The 23,630-nt window shown below is 37.0% G+C and overlaps 1 protein-coding gene across 3 annotated transcripts in view; it reads right to left on the bottom strand.

Moving 5' to 3' along the window:
- The window catches only part of CDH12 (cadherin 12), a 542,650-nt gene extending 519,345 nt beyond the window's left edge, over positions 1–23,305 (bottom strand). Inside the window, exon 1 of one of the 3 annotated variants that reach the window (XM_057396851.1) lies at positions 22,823–23,305. The gene's annotated coding sequence lies outside the window, so the exon portion shown is untranslated. Of the gene's footprint in view, positions 1–22,477; positions 22,738–22,822 lie in introns of those variants that run through there. The other 2 variants (XM_057396674.1, XM_057396769.1) reach the window with 2 other exon arrangements.
- Positions 23,306–23,630: the final 325 nt, after the last annotated feature.

Here is a 23,630-nt window from a genome sequence, read left to right as displayed (position 1 = left end):
AAGTGGTGTGGTAAAGTGTTAGCTGGTCTTCAATACATATACAAACAATAGGTCCAGTTTCTAATTGGACTGCTTAAAATTAGGCCCTTAAACAGCTATTTTGGAGCTTTTGGGAGATTTTAAAGCGCTTAGAAATCATCTGAACTCAATATTTTTGTTTGCTGATACCAGAGCATAATTTCGTATCAGCTGTATATTCAGACACTTCATGCTACTTGAAATTAGGACAGTTACTGCCAAGAATCTGTGACAGTAAAAACTTAGTGCAGGTGCCCCAAAACCGTCTTAGCAATTTCTGCAGTTGAGGAAACAATTTATTCTGCTTTCCATGCTCATCTTCTTCCTCATTATTGGATGAACCCTCATTAGTGTCTCTTTGCCTTACTTCTACCTGTCCTATATATGGGTTCATCTTGAACAATACACACCACATCAAAAATTAGGAAGCGCTGCTCTATCTAGCGGGGAAACTGACACAGATCTTTAGGAAAGGAGGGAAAAGTTTGCTTATGTTAAAGAGAAAGCTGGGGGAAAGTTCTCAGAATAGGTCACAAGGGGGAAAATGTAAGAAATTGAAAATAATACTGAACAATTAGCATTTATATTAAGTCAGTTCTCAGAGTCTGGGCATCATAAACAATATGTTCACAGAAAAAAAAGTGAGATTCAGAGATGTGGCCATAAACCCAGTAGCAGAGTTTCACTGCTGATTCCGACGTTACATATTTAATAAGCCAAAGCCTGGTGGACTAAGATTGATCAATGGACACACCATGTATTAGCTGCCACTTGAAATTCTTTCACAGCTTTGCAATTGGTGTGCAAGTATCAGTGAATAAAATGTCATATATTGCTGTATGAATAATTGTCTGACAATTGTTTTTAGACAGTTCTGTAGTGTAATTATCCCTCTTCTTTGGCATCCTTCCAAGGAAGACCTAGAAAAGCGATATGTGCAAGTTTAAGAGGCAGGAACATTCATATGTTTTAGCATCTTAATGAAAGGGTATATGAACATTGTATCTCACCTTTGTTATCTCTGTGGGAAAGATTTAAGCTAATCTCAAGAAATTCTTTATATACCCTCTTTCATGAAAGTTCCCTTGTTTTGTGGATTCACTAAGTTGTTATGGGCTGTACTCTAGGACTGATGGATGACCTACAAGACAGACAACTCCTTATACTGGGAAAAACAATATAAAAGCACAGTGAAACAAAGCACTGCTTGGTTGCCTGATGAAAATTTTTGATTTCCCTGTTTTAAAGAGTAATATTCAATGTAAAAATTACCTAAGATTGATTTTCCTGTCATTTACACCTTCCCAAATTGAAACCTTACTTTGTTAAAGCCATCAGATGACATTACTGAAAAAAAACAACCCACGAATAAACACAAAATCAAACTCTTTATGCTCAGACATCAAAAAGATTTCAAAGCCATGACCTCTAATAATGTTAAACATAAGTGGACATTTAGCAGCAATTATTTCAAGGTAACTGAAAATTCAGATAAGGTGATCCAATGGATTTAAAAATAACACATAAGACTAAAAAAAAAAAAAAAAAAGGGACAGATTTGTAGATGTTTTTTCCCCCCTCTGATTTTGTAATGCCACTGAGCAGTGGTAACATTTATCTGCCCAGCAGAGTGCCCCATGTATTTTAATTCATCTCTTCCCAAGTAACAATATAAAATATGTTATAGCTCTATGGCAAATTGAGTACCAGTTCTATTACTTCAGTTTAGCAATCTACAAATTCTAAACTCCGAAATGCTAAATAACATGGTAGGCACATATCAATAGCACAGAGCATGACAAATAACTGAATACTTACCCTGCAAATTAACTGTATTATAAACACTCCTAAATGTGGGGGAAAAAAAACAATCTTACACATGTAAATCCATACAACAGATTTCATCTGCCTGTGAGGAATTGTAGTAGTTAATTATACTGTTTGTATAAGGAAAGAATTTTATTTAACATATTTATGGCCTGTAAATGAACACCAGCTACCAGTTTCTTTTATGTAACTTTGGTTTCTGATCTGATATTTTATTTACAAAGCCTTGCTCCAGAAATGGGAGGAATTCTTAATAACTGTGTGGTAAATTGCCTTAAAATGGTTTTATTGTAATTGTTTTACTATTATTTATTGTTAAAAGTGGGTTTTTTTGGCTTTTTTTTTTTTACCAGAGACAATATTGCCCAAATGTACTGAGTGAATGTGTGCAAAGGTGACTGTTCATTGGACTAAAATGCATCTTAGCTCTTCCTATAACAAGTTCAGTAATAACTGATAGTTAAAGCCCAAATATGCAACACTGCAGAAAAAAAAAACAAACCAGAAAAACAACCAACTAACCAACCAACCAAAAAAAAAAAAAACAACACCAAAACCCCCCAAACTAGCAAGTTTAGAACCATTAGAATGACCTGAATGGAAATTGAAGACTGAGAAAAATAAAAAGATACTGACAATTTTCTCCATTTTCCATTTGTTCCGCTCACTGAGGCTCGCACCCCCACGTGAACTGAGGGAACAGCACAGAAGTAGCACTTCTGCTAGTTGTTTGTTACATCTCTGCCCATCTTTATTCCACTGCTGAACTTTCAGGTGCAAAGCTTCAAGGGGCATGCAGTCAAATGCTGTTTTAAGGACAGCCATGGCACAGAATTTCCTAACTAAAATATTATGCAAGCAGAAGCACCCTCCCAATTACTCTCTAACTGCTGCACCATCTGCTCTGTTTCATAGCTACCCTTTTTCTCAGCACTTGCCCCCCCCCCCCCCCCCCCCCCAAAGAAAAATATTATGCTAAATATGATAACAAGTACCAAAGACAGAATTTCATTTTGCTTAGTGCTAATAAAATAACTTTCTTAGTATGCTTTTTAACTACCTGCACATTTGTACGGCAGCACTTAACTGGATTACCTATGAAAGCCTTACTCTGTTTCAGAGAGCATAACCCTGTCATGTATAAAATGAAAAATTTGGGTATGATGGAATAAGGAAGATGATCTTAAATGTACTACTTATAGAAGAAATGTATAATGCTTTTTTAGGAGTTAGGCTGGTCTAATTAAATCCAACATATAATGAATTATATCAATATAAAATGGAAAGAGAAACCTGTTAGTATAGAAAAAGTGCTTTTGGGAGAAATTAAATGGTCTACTAAGGGAAGGTGGAAATAACTATGCTAATTATAAATACAAAAAGGTACAGGGAAATATCAGTATACCTTTTCTGTGTTTTGCCTTGGATTCTGGAATTTCCAAAATTTGACTTTGTAAATTAATTTGTCATTGTGACTGATTTATGAACTCCATTTCTTGTATGCAATGACCACTGTGGCAAATTCCCAGAACCTTTTTTAGCCTTCCCTGTGTTCTAACCCATTTTTGTTTCACCTTTTATCCAGACAGGCAGGAAATGGCATGAACTGTGGCTGCCTTTGACTAAGCGTAAATGGAGTGGTCAGCTGGCTGTCCCTAGCTTTTGAGCAAGCCAAACAGAACAAGATCCTAGCTGTTGGAACACCCAGTGAACTGAGCTTGGAGGCTGCATGCTGCCTCTAAATCTACTTTTTCTCCCACTTTTAAGAAATTATTTTGTTTTTATATCTACCCCTTTGTAAAACTGCTTTGAAGATGTTAGGTAAGCTCAAACATATCAGGGGAATGCACAGATGAATATACAAAGACAAAACAGATGCATAAATCTCATTTTCTAAGGAATCTAAGCGTACTTTTTTAAGAAACAACACTGACTTCACAGTAGGAATTTGAATTCATTAAGGAAGAAGATATAAAAATTACATTGAGTTTGTAATCGAATTCCAGCATATCACTGGTGCTTAAATCCTTCAGATCATTAATGTCTGAGTTATTTCAACAGTGTAAAGATTACTGGATAGTTTTGTTCTGCAGAGAGCACCTCAGTATTTCCTTTTCATATACCAACTTTCTGTTTCCTAACCAAATCATTTGCTTTATAGGACTGCATGTTCTTGGAAGTTTTAAGAAGTCAGCAAGTCAAGTCTCCCTAAGGTGGTGGAAGACATTCACTTCTGAAAGAATGCTTAGAACAATGTTTGGGTCTCAGAGGACAAATCCAATGCTCTTTCAATTTATCAAGACCAGAAAAAGCCACCATGTTGAAGATTGTGATTCATTGTTTTACTGTTCAAAGATAGTGGGCTGAACTTAAACTGCCAACAGGGAAATTATTGTAGGGAAATTATGTGTAGCCCCAATTACAGCCAAGGTTTTTACAGTATTAGGAGTACAATTGCAGCTAATACAGTCAGCACCAAAACAGTTAATGCTTTTCCAAGGCTATTGGCTTTCACTTAACATATTTCAAAAGATATAGGGAGATGGCATCCCTGGCAAAGCTGTTGTTTTAGTTTGTCACAAGACAGAGCAGCACCTGGAGAGCATTCAAAAGTTACCGTCAAACAGGATAAATGCAGAGCCTGTAAGTCTGACAGAAATAAGTACCTCAACAAATAAAATACTGCACATATTTAAAAGACTGCTGAGATGTCTCAATCTGTGTGGAAATTTTAAACACATGAGTTTCCCTTAACAACGTTTTATAAAAAATATCTTATCTTGCCAAGGTCAAACAGGAGGTGCCTGAATTGAACAAATGCAATAAAAACAATTCTGTACCTTTTAGAAAACAGACAAAGAGTATAGGTAGGAGGCTGTCATATTTTTCCTATTTTGGTTGCCTAATTATTCAACTGCCTCAACAACAACAGAAAATTCTTAGCAAAGTTATTTCTTTAGTGTTGAAGGAGACATCATAATATGTAATACTTCAAAAGTAATCCGAATTAAGATTCAGCTTTGAGAAATAAAATCCTATCAAAACTTTTGCAGAAATCCATTTATATTGATTATATATATATCCTAGGAGTTTCCACACTGCTCCGTTAATTAATTTTCTCACAGATCTGTCTGTACTATACAGAGATTTTCTTATATTTACAAAGATGGAGGGATATTGGATGAGTCTTCACATCTCAATTCCATGGCACAATGTGTATTGCTACAAAGTAGGGAAATAAAAACAGAGGTGCAATCAAATAGCAAAGACATCTACCGAGGTACAAATGTGATGCAAATTCAGATCACTACAAAAATATTCCAGCTCTTTTTGTGCTACATAAAGCCTTAGGCTTCTTTCTCTGCATCTGATGCTTTTGAGAACTATTTTTTGCTGCAGATGTGACACAGCTTTCTTGTTATGAAGCAGAAGGCCCCTTAAATCTAATATGGAAGCACTACTGAGCTACATTACCTCTTTCAAATGAGAGAAGGGAAAAATACATGTAGACCAGAACAGGTGGAAATTATTAAAAGAAAAAAAGAAAGAAAAAGAAAGAAAAAAACACAATTAAAAAAAAAACAAACAACAGTTTAGAAGGAAAAAAAAAAGCAGGATAATAAGGACACTATCTGAATGCTGGGGTCACACATGCTAGAGAAGATGCCCTGCATGTCATGGACAAGATCTGCCTCGAAAAGAACACAAGAAACAATCCCATTGCAGAAATAAACAGACAAATACACAGTTTTCTGCCATTTTCAGTGATTATTTGATGATAATAGGTGACTGAATTGGTCATTTTTATGCAGTTTGAATCAGTAAGAACCAAAGGTACATGATACAGCTTTCCACATTGCACCTGCTTAATTACAAGCTACAGAATCAAAGGGAATAAGTTTGTTGCTTGAGCCTGCAGTCAGCCACATAAGGTGCTCTTGAGTGCAGCTGTACTACAAGGAAATAAGCACTATTCAACGAATTAGTTATTTTTTAAGTCATAACCTGAAAAGTTTTTGCACTGTGACACTGTGAGATTACAGATCTTTCTTCATATATCCCTGATTCTCGCTATGCACCTTTTTTTTTTCTTTTTTGAAGCCCTTTGTATCTACACTAACAGAGGCAGAAATAAATGCAACCAAAACACATCCCCTTGGTTAGAAATTCTTAACAAAAAAAAAAAAAAAAGTATGAAGAGGGGGTTAAATTGTACCTTTTGTCCATTCCATTTTTTCAGACCACAACTATTCCCACTTCTCACAGAAAATACTGAATCATCTGCAAAGATTCTGAAGATAAATTTTACACCAGCTAATCTTGCAAAAGGTAACACATCTGACATTTAAGGGGACCAAGGTTTAAAGTCTCTACTTGGCCCAATTCAGAAAAGAAATCCAACCTGCCCCTGCAAGCACCCGATGCACTACTGAGTAATTTAAAATTCTGGTCTCTATCAATCGTCTTTTAATTTTTTATAACAATTTAAATAACTTCCTTGGAGAGACACAGGCTATAATACTATGGAAGTGAAGTTACTTACTTAAAATGAGAGCTGAGTTGATGCCAAGGCAAATAGGGATTTAAATTGCATTTTCTTACATCCCAAAGCATTTCTTAACCACTACACTAAATTCTGCTTTGACATCTTTCTTCCTATCTCTCTTTCCCTCCACCGTGGGCATACAAAACAGAGAATCATAGAGTCATAGAATAGTTAGGGTTGGAAAGGACCTTAAGATCATCTAGTTCCAATCCCCCTGCTATGGGCAAGGACACCTCACAGTAAACCATGTCACCCAAGGCTCTGTCCAACCTGGCCTTGAACAATGCCAGGGATGGAACATTCACAACCCTGCTACCACTTGTCCTGTCATTAGAGTCCCTAATGAAGAGTCCCTCTCCAGCATTCGTGTAAGCCCCCTTCAGATACTGGAAGGCTGCTATGAGGTCTCCATGCAGCCTTCTCTTCTCCAGGCTGAACAGCTCCAACCTTCTCAGCCTGTCTTCATATGGGAGGTGCTCCAGTTCCCTGATCACCCCCGTGGTCCTCCTCTGGACTTGTTCCAACAGTTCCATGTCCTTTTTATGTTGAGGACACCAGAACTGCACACAATACTCCAGGTGAGGTCTCACAAGAGCAGAGTAGAGGGGCAGGATCACCTCCTTCGACCTGCTGGTCACGATCCTTTTGATTCAGCCCAGGATACGGTTGGCTTTCTGGCCTGCGAGTGCATACTGCTGGCTCACATTCAGTGTCTCAACAACCAACATCCCCAAGTCCTTCTCCACAGGGCTGCTCTGAATCTCTTCTCCAATCAGCCTATAGCTGTGGCTGGGATTGCCCCAACCCAGGTGTAGGACCTTGCACTTGGCATGGTTAAACTTCATAAGGTTGGCATCAGCCCACCTCACAAGTGTGTCAAGGTCCCTCTGGATGGCATTCATTCCCTCAAGCGTATCTACTGAACCACACAGCTTGGTGTCATTGGCAAACATGCTGAGGGCACACTCAATCCCACTGTCCATGTCAGCAACAAAGATGTTGAACAAGACTGGTCCCAACACCAATCCCTGAGGGACACCACTTGTTACTGGTCTCCAGCTGGACACTGAGCTACTGACCACAACTCTTTGTGTGCAGCCATCCAGCCAGTTCTTTATCCACTGAGTGGTCCATCCATCAAATTGATGTCTCTCCAAATTAGAGACAAGGATGTCATGTGGGACAGTGTTGAATGCTTTACACAAGTCCAGGTAGATGACATCAGCTGCTCTACCCCTGTCCATCAGTTCTGTAGCCCCATCATAGAAGGCCACCAAATTGGTCAGGCAGGAATTCCCCTTAGTGAAGCCATGCTGGCTGTCACCAAGCACCTTGTTGATTTTCATGTGCCTTAGCATGCCTTCCAGGAGAATCTGCTCCAAGATTTTGCCAGGCACAGAGGTGAGACTGACTGGTCTGTAATTCCCTGGGTCATCCGTTTTCCCCTTCTTGAAAATGGGGGTTATATTTCCCTTTTTCCAGTTGTCAGGAACTTCACCTGACTGCCATGATTTCTCAAATATGATGGACAGCGGCTTCACAACTTCATTCACCAGCTCCTTCAGGACCCACGGATGGATCTCATCAGGACCCATGGACTTGTGCATGTTCTGATTTTTAAGATGGTCTCGAACCAGTTCCTCTCCTACAGTGGGCCTAGGGTCTTCATTCTCAGAGTCTTTGCATCTGCCTTCCAAGACTTGAGTGGTGCGGTCAGAGCCTTTGCCAGTGAAGACTGAGGCAAAGAAGTCATTCAGAACCTCAGCCTTCTCCAAATCCAGGGTATCCAGTTCTCCCCATAGCTTCCAGAGGGGGCGCACGTTGTCCCTAGTCTTTTATTTGCAATGTTCCTATAGAATCCCTTCCTGTTATCTTTAACATCCCTAGCCAAGTTTAATTCTAACTGGGCCTTAGCTTTGCTAACATGGTCCCTAGCTTCCCAGAGAACATCCCTGTACTCTTCCCAGGCTGCCTGTCCTTGCTTCCACTTATTATAAGCCTCTTTTTTCATCTGAATTTTCCTCAGGAGCTCCTTATCCATCCAAGGAGGTTTCCTGGCCCTCCTGTTGCAATTCCTACTAGTTGAGATGCAACACTCCTGAGCTTGTAGCAGGTGATCCTTGAATATCTTGAGACCCACTGTCCTCTAGGGCTATATCCCATGGAACTTTACTAAGCAGGTTCCTGAAGAGCTCAAAGTCTACTCTCCTGAATTCCAGGGCAGTAAACTTGCTGCATGCTCTTCTCACTGTCCTGAGGATCTCAAACTCAACCATGTCATGATCGCAAACATCTTGAAGCAATGACAGTACCTCAGAAGAACTAACTATGAGTAATCAGAATTTTCCCTTGCATCACATGCACCTGTGTTTGCCTGCATAGTTATCAGATTCCCATAAATAAATAAATATACTAGTTTTGCATGTGCATGAATATATCGTAGGGATACAAGTAAAGTCGATGTCATCCTTGCAAGAAAACAATGTGTACAAAATAAGGAAAATTTCATTTCTCTGTGTCCTGTCCTCTTCCCCTAATATATGTGCATGAAAACACAGACCAGAAATGCAGGTAGTATAAACACACAAGGAACATCACAGCATAACCAAACTGATAAAACAAAACTGACTTAGGAAAAATCTACGTAAAATTAAATTTTGTACTCCACATTTAAACTCTGCAATAAAGCTGTATCAACCTCAGAGCTGTGTTATTATCACCATTCATTTAGCCCATTTGATGTGTTTTGATGTTAAGTAAAGTATGCAGAATGCATGTACACAAGCCAAAACCAAAATAAGTGCACTGGTCTCAGGTGCAGTATTGATCTACTCTGGTATTCAGAATCAGAATGTGCGTAAATACCACATATTGAAAAGAACATCCTCTGCTATTTCACAGGAGAAGCATTTCATTTGTTGTATTAAATTGCTAATCTGACAGCTTGCAGAGTAATGTTTACAGTATTTTAAAGTTCATCTTGTTTCCTTGTTCTGTTGTGCCATTTTGGCAGTGAGAGGTAATTCAAGCTTTCCTTTTATCCGACTGTAATGGCAGTGCAGTAAATTGTATCTGAGTTTATTTTAGCCAATCAGAAACCCTGATTAGTTGTAGTCTAATTAAGGAATAATGAATGAGGAAGTGACAAATTTCCTCTTCCTCATTTATTTTTGTAATTAAATTGCATACTGTGCATCAATCAAATAATCTACATTATTAGAATTTGAAACTTCTTTTGTAACCCATGTGTTGCTTTTGTGGCAGGAACATTTATCAGGCTTTATGACCAGCTGTCAAGAAATCATAAGGTACCGGCATTAAGCTATCTATCTGATAAATGTCCTTAAGGAAAGACAGAAAATAATCAGCTGTAGCTGTTGCAAGAATACCAGAATAGTGCAGTGGTTCCACTAGGTGTAGCAGAGGGTCAGAGCTTACTGTTAGATAATTAGTCAGGTTGTCAGCCAACAACTAAGGCCTAGTACCTCTACCAAGCTCTTAAACTTCTACAGCTTAGTCTGAAGTGTCACTTGTCCTTCTGTAAGTCTTGATTTGATAGAATGAATACTGCATAAATTAGAGGTGAAAACCTCTATAAAGAAGATGGATAAACACAGCTTTACCCATTATTAAGTTTACAAGCCATAGATAAAACATACCTTAGGGGCTGAAATCTTATGCACAAAATGTGGAGTTAGGAAGTAGTGAAAAAGACAGTTTAGGAATGTTCAAAATACAAGAATTTGCTTTTGAAGGCTTTCAGATTTTCAGAGGAAAAAACACAAAAAACACAAAACCAAAGTAAATTACAATTTTAACCAAAATACTCATTTGGAATATCTCCCTGATGTCATATGGTAGGGGGAGTTAAAGATTTATACTATCTTTCTCTTCCTTTAATGGGTCTTCTATTTGCTTCTATTTACTGTAGTGTCAAAAATAAGCTGATTCACATAAGTTAATTTATATTACTTACATCATTAGCTGCGTAGCCTCTTACATTACATTAAAAAAAAAAAGTAAATTAAAGTAAAATGATATAGTGACAGCAGTCATCAGAAAACCACTACTGCTACTGAAATATGGCCAAATTTTTCTCTTATCCATTCCTTTTCAAGATACCATGGTAACAAGTTTTTCTTGTTAAATTATATCTGAAGCAGAAATTAAGAGTGTCCTTGTAATTTGGAATGAACTGGACAAGAAAGACCCATATTGTAATTCTAAACTAAGTTCACAGAAGTTTGAAAAGTACTTTCTTTATAGAGGTAAAAAACATGATATAAAGCAAATTCCAGGAGAAGCTGTGAGAGGAAGTTTGGGTTTTTTTTCTGTCAAGTGTTCTCTCTCACAGTGTATCTAATGATCTTCTTAATACTCATGACAGGGCTAAATTTATGTTTCTATGGGTATTTAGGTAAGACATAAGCAAGAAGTGGTTGATAGCTTCCAAACAAAAAGCTTTTCACTTGACATAAAAAGAACCATTTTCTACATGGCATTGCTTCTCCTCTAGGTTCAGTCTCTATATGAGAGTTTAACTTAAGTCCTAAAGAAAGATCTAGACTCTTAGCTCCTATTCAAGAATTAGAATGCAACAGAAGGAAGTTATGGCCCTTAAATCCTCTTGAGGATTTTAGTTTTCCATTTAAAATATCAAGACATAAACAAGAATCCTAACTCTATCCTCTCAAAGATGATGAAGAGAATAATTACTTAAGTACGTATTCTCACTGCATATTTTCATATACCAAATAAAATAGGTCACAAATTCCTATGTAGATATTTTGTCATGGTGAAATTCACAATTTCTTCTTTCCGGGAATGGATTCCACTAGTCTATATGCAAAACAGCAACAGAACCAACAATTTCTTTCAGGCCATCTTTTTCACCGCACTGTTTTCAGTTTAAAAATATAAGGACGTAGTGGTACAAAAATGTCACAACAAAATGGAAAAATCCCATGGGTTTTTTTGCACTGTACCTGGCAGACAACTTAATCTACAATTCTCAGCATTACCAGAAACTTTGAAATCTTAAAATGTTAAGCCTTTATGTTTCATTACAAAAATTATTCTGCTGTAAAATTACTATGTAATAGTTACAACTACGGTTATGTTTGAATGACAATATTTGCTTTGCTTACAAAAAGTGCCCATTGTTCATGTTTTCCCTGGTATTAGTCTGCAGTGTTTGAAAGATAGGTCACTGTATTCAGAATATGAACTAATTCTGAATGTTTCTTAGATATGATCAAAACATCAGAAATTTTTGGTACATTTATCACTGGAAATGAGAGCTAGGAAGGAGGGAGCAAGACCTTTGATTTTGGTTTTGCAAATGGTAGGTTTGAATATCCTTTCAAATTTCAGTAAGCCCTATATGCTTAAGGAGGAAAAACACCTGAGAGATGTAAGATTACATGACTTCAAGCTTCCGAACACAGGAATACAATATTGAACCTCAAAAATCATTATACTGTTGATGCAAGAGAAGGGAAAAGTAGGAAAACCTTTTTCTATTAATGCTTCAGGCAACTACCACAAGGGACTTGCGAGTCCTAAATTTGCTGCTACTCTCAGCAAATAAAAATACACAAAGCTTTTCAGACTTTTAAGGCAGTAAACATTTCAAAAGCCATTTTTCACTGTTTTACTGTGCGTAGATACCACTAAGCAGCTGGGAAATCTAATTTAGGTTTGAAATCTACTTACAGTTTTGAGATCCTTGGCACTATTTCTGGGGGAGTCCTTGTATAATGCTTTTAGACTAGAATAAAAATATTACATAATGAAAGCCAAATATATAGTAAGGTAATGAAATCACACATTTATTGTAAGTGCCCATCTTTTCCCCTTATTCCATGCCTAGCAGGTCAACACAGCAATATTATTTTAATCATATAAAATTCTATTTCTAATGTCTGATTTAAGCAACCAACCACCTCCACAGTATTAGAACTACTTAGGAAATGTAGGGGTTTTGTGTAGGTGGATGAGAAATTAAGTCAAAAGGGTTTTTAAAAAAAGCGTGGTTTTAGGTATTTCATCACTACTTGACAGTGTTGACTGTGGTTGTATTTGTTATTGTCTAGAAGCAGAGAAAGTGGGAAAAAGCAATGTTAACAAGTGGTTTCCATTTGGATTTTTCACTACCAGTGCTTTTCCTTAGAAGACTCTGTGAACTATGTGCAACTCTTCTCTCCCCTTAGCAACAGAAGCTATTGGAGAACGTTTAGATTCATCTATGACAGAGCTTAATTCACTTGAATATTATTATTTCTTACAGGGATTTCTTCTTTATCAAGGTTACATGTGTAGCTGGTAGAAAACAAAGTTCGTTTTGTTTTTTTTTTTTTATTTCCCCAGGTCTTATATCTCTGATTAAGAAAATATAAGGAAACTATTCCTCTGCCTAGTCATATTTTAGCTGTAATATATATTAACTAGGACTGGTTTATGTTTAGGAAGGTTTAGTGCTAGTGAGGTTTATGACAGATTTATTGGAAATGTATAACAAGATTCAGTGTTTGCCAGCAGCCGGACCAGTGAGCAGCCTCATGGTCACTGAGTATAAATGCAGTGGTAGCCAAGGAAACCTAGATCATCCCTCAAAATCAGAAGTAAAAATAAATGTAAGAGCATTTTACTAGCATTTACAAGCACATTCAAAATTTCGCTTCTTATCACTTACACTGCTGAGTTGTTGCTCCTAAGGACAATCCTTCAGAATAAATAACAGTATTACAGTAATGGAAGAAGAAATTATTATGTTGGTACTTGTAGTGTATCCACAACTAGAAAACATGTCCTTTTTCTCCACTTCCCAATGTAGCTACCAGCCTGAGTCCCTCCTGTGAGACTGCTACAGTCAGTTCAAAAGTATTGATATGTTTCCTTCCTGCTGGAAATTGCTTCACCTTCATGTTAGAGACTCAAGCTGAGAGGAAAAAAAAAATCATAAGGCACTTGACTTGCAAATAATCTCTCACAGCAGGTCAGGGTCAGCTAACTTTCCTTGCCAAAAAAAGAAAAAAGTGAGAAGCAAGAGGCAGGGAGAGACAGATCTGATTTCTGCTAATGTCCAGCCCGTCTGCTCAGCCAGATGGCCAACTGAATCACAAGAGGAAGGTGTCACAGTCACAGAGAAACCTGAGCCTTTCGTGATTTATCATACTCTAGCTAAAATAATAATTCAACAGCAGCCAACAGAACCCTAAAGGCTTTGTGTACTGGCATGCCAAGCTTTCCTGTAATCACTGTGATATCTCCAGGAACAAGGGGTGGCATGAATCATTATTTAGATGTGATAACATGACCCCTACAAACATTGGGGGATAATGGGCAAGTCTGCACTCTGCAAATCGAATCACACCATGATCCATCATTAACCTAAGTGAGTTATTGCTTTATTGAAGTAGCCCTGTAGACAAATAGGTCACAGTCTATTTAAAAGCCAAGAGATTTGTTAATGCTCTATGGACTTACATTCTATTAGAACATTCAGCCTGATAATAATTGAGACTGTAAATATGCTTTTAATGATAGGTAGGAAAAAAAGGAAGAACTTCAGATTTACAGGAATAATTTTAGAATGTTCCACTGAAACATTCTTATTTACACATATAGAGAAAAGTATGCTTATATGTGTCTCAAGTTTAATCTTAAGGAAGAGTGACTAATTTCAAATTGTTTTATTCCTCACAAACTTTTATAGTGCAAGATCTTGGGACTGTGTGAAAATTAACACACTTCCAGTTAATATGAATCAGCGCTACATGACAAATTAATATTGCCCTTCAGAATTCAGCTTAGGAGGTTTTCAACATTTAGCCATTTAATTGCTACTTTAGGAACTCTGGATTTTGCATAGACATAAGTTCAGGAGTTAATACCAGTTCTGCACTGTTTCATCTGGATAATAGGACTGAGCTTCAGAATCATTTAAGACAAACCGGTCAAAAGATTTCTCCCTTTTACTGCACCCTGGCAGCTTTATTCAATTGTGGTTGCAACCAGGAATTGTGGGCACCATCCTTCAAGACTGCTAATCATAAATGAAGGAATTATATTCCTCCTAAGTTTCCTGAAATAAAGTTTAAATCAATATTATTTTTTTCCCAAAAAAAAACAATTTTTATTGTTACTGATATGAAGCTTATAGCAATTCTTTGCAAAAAGGTGAATAATAAATGAATCTATTACACAAATCACTATACACTAACAAACCAGTTTTGCCTGACAAAGGTAATAATGGGCTTAACAGCTGACAAGAAGACATTTTCTCCAGGAACTGCATAGGTAATTTGGGAGGGGCATATGCAGCAGAACTTGCTAAATAGTGGAGAAACTGGTAATCCCTACACCTGAAAGCACTTTTACTTGCTACTAGGAAGCACAGCTGGTTTGCTTCCACTTCCTTCACTTTCACCTTGCAAAATTAAAAAAAATATCTATGACTACCTCCTGTATGACTCTGTTATACAGCTGCTCTCAGTATATGTAGTGTTTTAAAGGAATCTGTCTTGCACTTTTTGTAAGTTCCAGGGCATCTACACAGAATAACTTTGATTACATTTCTAAGATGTATCACAATAACTTACTAAATATTACTATACATGCTGTTTTGTTAATTTCTTTGTTGGGGCATATTTTGCTTTTCACGTATTCAAACTGTATACTTATCTCCTTCATATTTCCTCAAGACCCTTTGAGACTTCTACCTGCTGAACTGAAATTCACAATGGCATACTGCTTTTACTGGCAAGAGCCTGAGTATAAAGGTAGTCTTTTTTTTTTTTTATCTTCCAGTCATGGTTTCAGGAAGGATAGATATTCATGCTTAAACAACTCAGTTCACTCTACAGCTCTGGAACCAAACCCAGAGAAATAGTTTTCCTGTGCATAATAATGAAGTCCCCATTAACCACATACAGCTTTACTTAAGTGTCTAACATACAGTAAAACTGCTGTATTAGATGGTTCTCTGACTCTGAATTCTGTCTTACACCTGTATTTCTGGAACCTACCTGTGATCAAATATGATTTTCTATAACATTTAAATAGCATGCCAATATTAAAAGGCAGAAATTGTTTACCCTTAAACAGTTAGGACTGTATGCAGGCCACACTGATGAGTTTTCCTGATGTCTATTTGATTTAGTAATTGAACAAAAATGCATTCTCCTAGTGTAAGGAGGCAGCTGATAAATTAGAGAAGAGCATACAGAAATCAACTGCTTATGACAAAACTTAGAAATACAGGACAAAAAAGGCTGCTATCTATTCTTTGATCACCATCTCTCTCTGTCACAGCCAAGCAGCAAATGATGCTGATACTTTGTCTCCTGGGCTATCTGGATGAGTACCCAGAACTTTAGCAAAAATTTGTTGTTGGATTTTTTTGTTTGTTTGGTTTGGTTGTTGTTTTTTTCCCATGGTGGTTTTGTTTCTTTGCTTTGGTTTTCTTGGTAGGGGTTTTATTCTGTGACTGGTTTTTGGATAGATTGAATTAGTCTCTACTCCTACCGCTGAGAACAGATGCCATGTTTCCCAGAAAAAAAATAAAGACTGAACAGCAATATTTCTATATGGTACATTTTCTGTAGATCTCACTCCTGTTTATATACACCCATTTATATACACCAGATATCCATCTGTATATGCAGTCAAGAACAATCTCTGGCCAACTTTGCTGCCAGTTTTCATGTGTTAGCAGAGTTCAGCTACTTCAACAAGTAAAAACGTTTCAGGATACAAAGACACAGCATGATAGTCTTTTGAAGTTTCACACAGTAAAATGGATTCTCACTAAGTGGTATGTAGTTGGATGTGTTTGTCTTTTAACAGATACTTGACAGACCATCTAGAAACAGGCACTGTCCTACCTATTTCTTTCTGCCTAGTTTAGGTGGTTATTGTATGTCTTATGCACCAGAGTGATATCCCTTTCTATAAGCACACATATTAAATTAAGTCCTTCAAACATCACATGCATTTTAGTCACACAACAGCTTTTTTTAGACACACAGACTTGCTTTTTCATTCATCTCTCTGCCTCTGTGTGAAATTTCTTCTTCTGACAGCAGGCTAAAAGCATGGATTTAGGCCTGAAGTAGATGATTACCTTCAGTGGTTAGAGAGAAACTATACATGATGGGAAGGTCAAAACTTTGACCTAAAATACAGCTTATAAATTTAGGAAGGGGAAAGACAGGTGGTAAGAAAACGGGAGGCTGCTTCATTTTCCTATAACAGCCAAACCAGGGGCAGATGTCAGACAGCAAAAATTTAGTAGGAGAATATGTTCTGACAAATGACACCTGAAGGAAAACGGTTAGACCCAGGTAACTGCTGGCTGTTGGTCCATTTCCAAGGAAATCCACAGTGCAGTTTCATGACTTTCTTAAATAGCACTAACCACAGATCTCAAAAGGAGCTTTACCAGCAGGTATGCAAGAGCATAGCAACAACATGGCAGCCATACTCTCTGCCTGGTTAAATGTCTGCTATTTGCCAATAACAAGCAGTACTACCTTTGTGACTGAGAGCTTCCAGTCAAGGTTAAGCCAGCTTTATTCCTGCTCTGTGCTCCCAAAGAGGGAAGGATCAACCAAAACTGAAGCCAATTTCTACAGGAATAAACAATTACTACTGGAATGCAACAAGAAAGGTGTTGATGAATCAAGTCTCTTGTACATGTTCAATGAGCTGTCTCTTCAGTGAATCACCCAGCTTTTTTTCTCTGACAAGGAACAGAATCAGGATTCTTTCCATCAATGCCAGGAAAGTCAAAACAAAGAGGTTGCATCTACCTTTAGCCAGGTTTATTTTCTCTTTTTCTATTTAAGTATTTCAAACCAAGAATGGATTTTAATACTATCATCATTTTCCTATCTACCATAATTATTTTTAATATGCAGCTCAATCCATCAGATCATAAACACATTCTCCATGTTACTTTGAAGTGTTTTCCTTTAGGTGAAGTAATTTTCAAGGTTCATCTCTAATTTGATGCAAGTCCCATCATATTTCATGCTGTTCTCAAAGTTTGCAGTGGTTTAAGACATAAAGTGACGTTGGGAGCTAAAATATAATAAGCACAGTTTATATCTAAATTTTGTTGTAGATAGTAAGAATCAATGTACTGAGACAAAACACAAGAAACAATGCAAAGCCAAACAAAATGTGAAGCAAAATATTTGTTACAAGATTTCAGAAAAGTATATAGCTATATCAAGCTATGACAAAGTTCACTTGATCTGTCAGGGAAATGCAACCCCTCCCTGGTACTTGGCAAAGCAGCTACTTCAGAATCCTTTACAATGGGTTTCATTGGATAAAAGAAAACAAATCAATCAGTAGAACAATAAATAGCAATGAAATTAGGAAAGGAGATCCAATAAAACAAAGTGCCCAAAACTGTGTTTTACTCGTTTCATTTGATAGCAATACTGGCTTTTCAGTAAAGAGAAATGATAAATATAGTATATCTCAGGAAAAAAAGTACTTTCTTTAGCAGAGAGCTTCGTAAAACCTTGCTGGTGGATATAGGAATTATCTCTTAATATCAGGCAGACTCTTAAGTGGCATCCTAAACAGAGACAAACTTAGCCATCTTAAATTCAGGTCTCTGAACAGCAATTTGTATTAATGAGGGATGACCGGATATGCACTCCTTTACCCTAGTTTCTACTCTGTGGAATCTAATAGTATCACAATACAAAATAACAAAAGTGAAAATACACCCCAACATGACTTCCACTACTGTCACATGACCACTTGTAGTTACATACAGCTCCTAAGTGTAGGCCAGTAAAAGTGAATATACTGAAGAAAATAACGTATCACAGACCCTACTCCTCCTCTCCCCATCTAAAACTTCCTTAAAAGTGAAATCTAGAGTGGAAAAGAAGGGGCAGGAGGGGGGACTGTTTTGGCATAAGATGTTATGTTGCAGTTCATCTAGTGAACAGTCAGTTGCCTAAGAAAAAGCATAAATCACATTATTTTTTCATAGCACTGTTATAAAACATAAAACTTCAAACAACATCCCTTCCTAGTAGCATTTGCCTATTAAGTCGCTGTTGCCACCATGCACCATAATTCATTTCCTTGCGACACCTGAAACTCAGTGCGCTATACAATCTCAAATTACATTCACCTTTTAAATGTCTCATAAATATGTCTGTTTCAAGGGTCTGTATAAACACATCCAAACTTTTGTATACATACAGATTCTTTAAGTGGAGCATCTACTTTTTAGTAATTCATTTTTGTGAGTGATTTAAAAGCAGAACAGTATTCAGCTTCATATAACAATTTTCACAATTAAGATCCCTGAAAGTGCTTTGCAAATGAATAGCCAACCAATATACTTACGCTGTAGGTAAATACATGTGGTTTGAAGTGGAGCAGATAAAAGCAGAAGTATTAGCTTCTTCTCTTAACACAGGAGTAGAAAAGTCACATTTAAAGTAAGATAAATCAAAGACACTGTGGAATCAGCATTAATTTTGTCTTGTTCTGTGTTTCTCTTCTGCTTCTTTTTGTTAACAGTGTTTAATTTACAGGTTTAAACCTATCAGCTGTCAGAAATGAATGACAATGTGAAAATAAGATTAAAATGTGGCTGGTTTACTCTGCAGCATACTGAGAAAAGTATCAGTGTATTTTCTTACTTCAAATGACATATATTAGATCTTCCAGAAATATTTTTCATTATGTATTTACACTAAAATTTAATTGGCCATGTTTCTTTTCTAGACTTTCACAAAATGATAATTCTGCTGGAGTTGTTCAACAATTTGATTATCTTTACTTTTTTATTTACATAGTTCAGCATATACACAAACACACATATCACTGTCAATATTATGAAAAATATTGAGGAAACAGTTTGGTGTTTCTAAAAGAAGCAAATAGAATTGCTTAATAGAAATACATATAAGTGATCATTTTTCAGAACCTCACAGCTGTGAATTAGACAACTAATCAAAAATGCAGGTTGCCATCACAAAATTATTTCACACTACACTCACATCTATACTAGTAACTATGTTATGTGGTATTGAAATATAAGCAATAGAGGCAAAGCTTTTCTCAAATTTTTAATATTGTTATTTAAAGATTGATAGACATTGTTAGAATCAGAAGCAGAATTCATGACCAAAATTCAGGTTTTAAGGTAAATATATCCAAACTTAAAACATATTCTGTTTCTTCATTGTAACAGCTTCAGGTAATTAGATTCAGAAAATAAGAACAGAGATGCAAAGGTCACATGCACTATTCTTATGATCTTTAAAAGCATAAAGATAAGCATAAGCAATATGTTCAAGAGCAAAAGGTATGATGTCCCCTTGGACAGACACTGTCATCTTCAGAATGATGTATGTGGCAAAAATCTTTTAATATACATTCAAGAAAGCCAGTATTTATGATAAGTTATGCCTAACAAGAACGAAGTGTTCCAAATAATAATGAGTCAATTAACTCATAGGAAACTATTAGCATTGAATTAGTTTTATAGTAGGCTGTAAAGAAAAGACCCACTCTTTACCAATGAGGTGGCTGCATGTCCTTCTGTGGTTGTACGTACAGCAGATACAAGTCCACGTACTCACCCCCTTGCCTGTGTGCTTCATTACAGAAAGACAGGGCAAGTTTTACCCTGACTTTATCCTCTCTGTCTTCCTGTAACACTGTGCACATGTGAATAGTTTATAAAGGGTGATGTGTGACTAATAGTTTCTTTGAGCATGTTAAAGACAATTCATCTGAGCTCTGGATGACTGTAAGAATGTTTGAAAATTTGATAATGATGTTTTGAACAGATACACTCTCTAATTCTGTGATAACTGATCATAATTAATTCAACAAAATGAATTAATTAAACACAACTTCTAAACCTTTTATAAAGCATTTATAACCACACCTTTAAGATAATGTTATAATAGTATCCAGACAAAATCAACAGACAGAAGCATCATGTGATTTTCATATTACACAGGTGTCAACAATTTCTGAAACATTCTTATGCAGAAAAGTATTTAAAATAATTTCAATACTGAAAAAGCTGTCAGCCTAAAAATTACTTAAGGAAACTCAATTTAGGAATTTGTTAGCCTATAAAATTTTTAAATCATCTCAATCACTGCTATTGAAATAATGGGATATTTAAGGTTGAAAGCAAGCAAAATAAGCATTTGTTTTCTGAATACTGATTACTAGTCATCTTTTACTTCAGAAGAACAAAACTCCAACTGATGGGTAGAAAATGAGAAATTGTATCTAGGAAGGCAACCATAACATTTATATTTGCTGTTCTGTTATCTATTCTATATTGTATGTCACTGCAGCAGAAATAGTATTTCTTCTTCTCTATTCAGAAAAAAGAAAAAAAAATACAAAGTATCAAAAGTATTTTAAGGGAATTCTTTCTACCTATCCTGAATAGAAAGGAAATTGTTGAAGATTATATTATCTCATCATATTATCTCTATGTGTTATAACATTCAGCACAGCAGGTAAAAAAATACCATAGAACTGACATTAAGAGCTGTTGGGGGTGGGGGGGGTAAGGGGGGAGAGAGAGAGAAGGAAAGGGGAAGCAAATTAATCCAAATAAAGTGAACTTGAGGAAAAATGTCATATATATGATAGATGTGAGAAAGGCGAATAAATTACTTTTTAAAGAAGTCTTTTCAAACTAAAGCCTTTTCTTTCTTGCTTCCCCCCCAAAACGATCTGTTTTCTCTACCATCTCTAATAGGGACCCCAGCCTGAGCAAACAGCAACATCAGGTAATAAGTTTGATCACACAAGATGAAACCTTTGGTCGGTGTGCTGGTATGTTCTGGACCACTCAAATCAGTTTGGCAATTAACTGCTTCTGACTTCTGCAATGTAACCATCTGGCTTTCAGATCTGGGAAAATATTCTGCAAGAAGCCTTGAAACCTCTTAAAAACATGCTGTGATCAATGAAAGGTTTAATGATATGTTCAAGAGGATCCAAATAAAGATTTCTGAATTTCCTAAAAGCATGGTTTCATGGAAACATTTTTATCCCGATTTATTTTGTATTTGAAATGCAGTCACATACACAGCAAAAGGTACATTACCATAAGACCTACTTATTATTCCTGAATTGTTAAGCTTTTTGTGATTTATATTTGAACTTCAAAACAGAGAAAAAATTACCAGTAACCTCAACTGCTCATTGATATTATTCACCAATAAAATAGTCTGCCTTCCTGTTTAGCTCTATACAGATAGTTGCAGATACAGAAAAAAAAAAAAATAATCAGGCATCACTCACTCGGTGCACACAGAAATTAACACAAAGTCCATCACAACGACAATGCATTTTAAGAGGAATATTTAAAATGCAAGAAACATGTATCCTTCTTAATCTAGACTAAATAGTTGGAATTTAATACCAAACCCACAATGGCATTCACATTAAAAAATTATGTGAAATATTTATCAAGATAAGTACCTTCACATATTTCTGTTAGAGGCACACTTGCAGCATGATTTTATAATTCAGGGCTAAACTCACCATTAAAACGTTTGTTATAAAGATTACATATGTTCTACTGCTCATCACATGATGAGAAGTAGAATTCTAATTTGTAGAAGATCAATTTGAAACATTACAATAATAAATCACAGCTTTCATTTGAAAATCTTGCATGTCAGGGCTAAATTTTATTTCTCACCATTAAATTATTCCTGCAGTGCCCTTTTTTTTTGTTTTTCTTTTCAGGAGGAGGCTGCTCAGATACTTTCATAGTTGCTTCAAGTCCAATTCACTTCTTTCTTTTAATTGAACCCTACCACTTTAAAAGCCAATGCTGCAGATATTCACCCCATCCCATCCCCATATTCCTGCTTCCTCTCACACACATAAGACTGACTGCTTAGGAAATAAATAAAGAAATATGGCAAATACATTTTCAGCCCCACAGGTTTCAGCCCATCGCTTCTTTATTTTCTCTTTCAACTGGAACAGGTGCCCAATTTGGCAGGATGTAGTGGCACTGATCTCACTACCCCCCCAGGTCAGCAGCTTCACCCGTACCTGTGCATTTCGGAGCCGCTGCCCGACCTGGCAGAGTGCTGGACGTCTGCACAGCGGGGAGGGAAAGGTGCAGCTTCTTCCTCTCCCTTCGCTGCCCCCTCTTCCTTTAGGCACTGCGGACTTACACACTTTGTTTAGAACTTATTGAAGTTCTGCGATTCCAAACCGGGATGAGCAGGAAGAGGCTGCTGATCCAGACGGCCAGGTTTCTCGCGTGTGCCCCGCGGCTCCTCCGTGGAGCCAGCATCATGTCGTGCAGTGCTTCAGGGCCCCACACCACAGCCCCAGCCACCGCCATGCAATCCCAATTCTCCTCCTTCCCCTCCCCAGAAAAGGCAGCCTTACCTGCTACATGAAGCTGCAGCAGCCTCAGCGAGATCAGCAGCAGCAACAGCAGTATGCACAGCAGCAATACCTCTTTCTCTGAATCACTGTAGCAACAAACTGCCCTTTCTCGTGTTCCCCTTCATTCACAAAGGATCTCGCAGGCAAGAAAGACAGGTAGAAACCGCTTTCTTACTGGAAGAGGTTGGCTCCCTTCTCAGAAACGACTGAATCCCTCTCTGTGGTTCCCTACACATTAACTCTTCAGATCAGTACTGCTCCTCAGCAGCAGCTTGAGCTGAACTGCAGCTGAGAGAGACTAGCCAATTGGTATTGAGGATTCCCTTTTTGTAACCCCCTCCCACAAACATATACAGTGTGCATTTGAAATTTTGTTAGTTGTGAAAAGTAGTTTTAACCCCTTGCTTAAAACCCACCCTATGCATTTGGAGCTCCAGATAAGCTGTCATTTTCTTTTTGCACTAAGAAAAACTCTGACCAAAATATCCCCACCTGGATTTTTTAAAGCTGGGTAACGTTCAGTGAGAAAACTAAAATATCTCAAACTGCTATCAGCTGACTGGGAAGATGATGTGTTTGCAATCTAGTAGATACAGCGTATGACAAAACCAACCAAACAAAAAAACCGAGAGCAACTACACCAACCTGTCATACAGATATAATTCTTGCCCCCCCCCCCCCTTGTATTTCTGAGCACAAAATATGTCTGTACTACAATCAAACAAGAAAAAAGAACTTAAATAGTGGCATACACAGGCTCACGCAGTCACAATTACATGCCTAGAGAAGAGATTTTTCTTTGTGCCAG

Source organism: Pezoporus wallicus, unplaced genomic scaffold (assembly GCF_028554395.1).
Source record: "Pezoporus wallicus isolate ANWC-B61680 ecotype Strahan unplaced genomic scaffold, APGP_CSIRO_Pwel_v1 contig_7204, whole genome shotgun sequence".
Lineage (NCBI taxonomy): Eukaryota > Metazoa > Chordata > Aves > Psittaciformes > Psittacidae > Pezoporus > Pezoporus wallicus.
The sequence above is the reverse complement of the archived record's forward strand: the minus strand, read 5'-3'. Positions and strand labels throughout refer to the sequence as shown.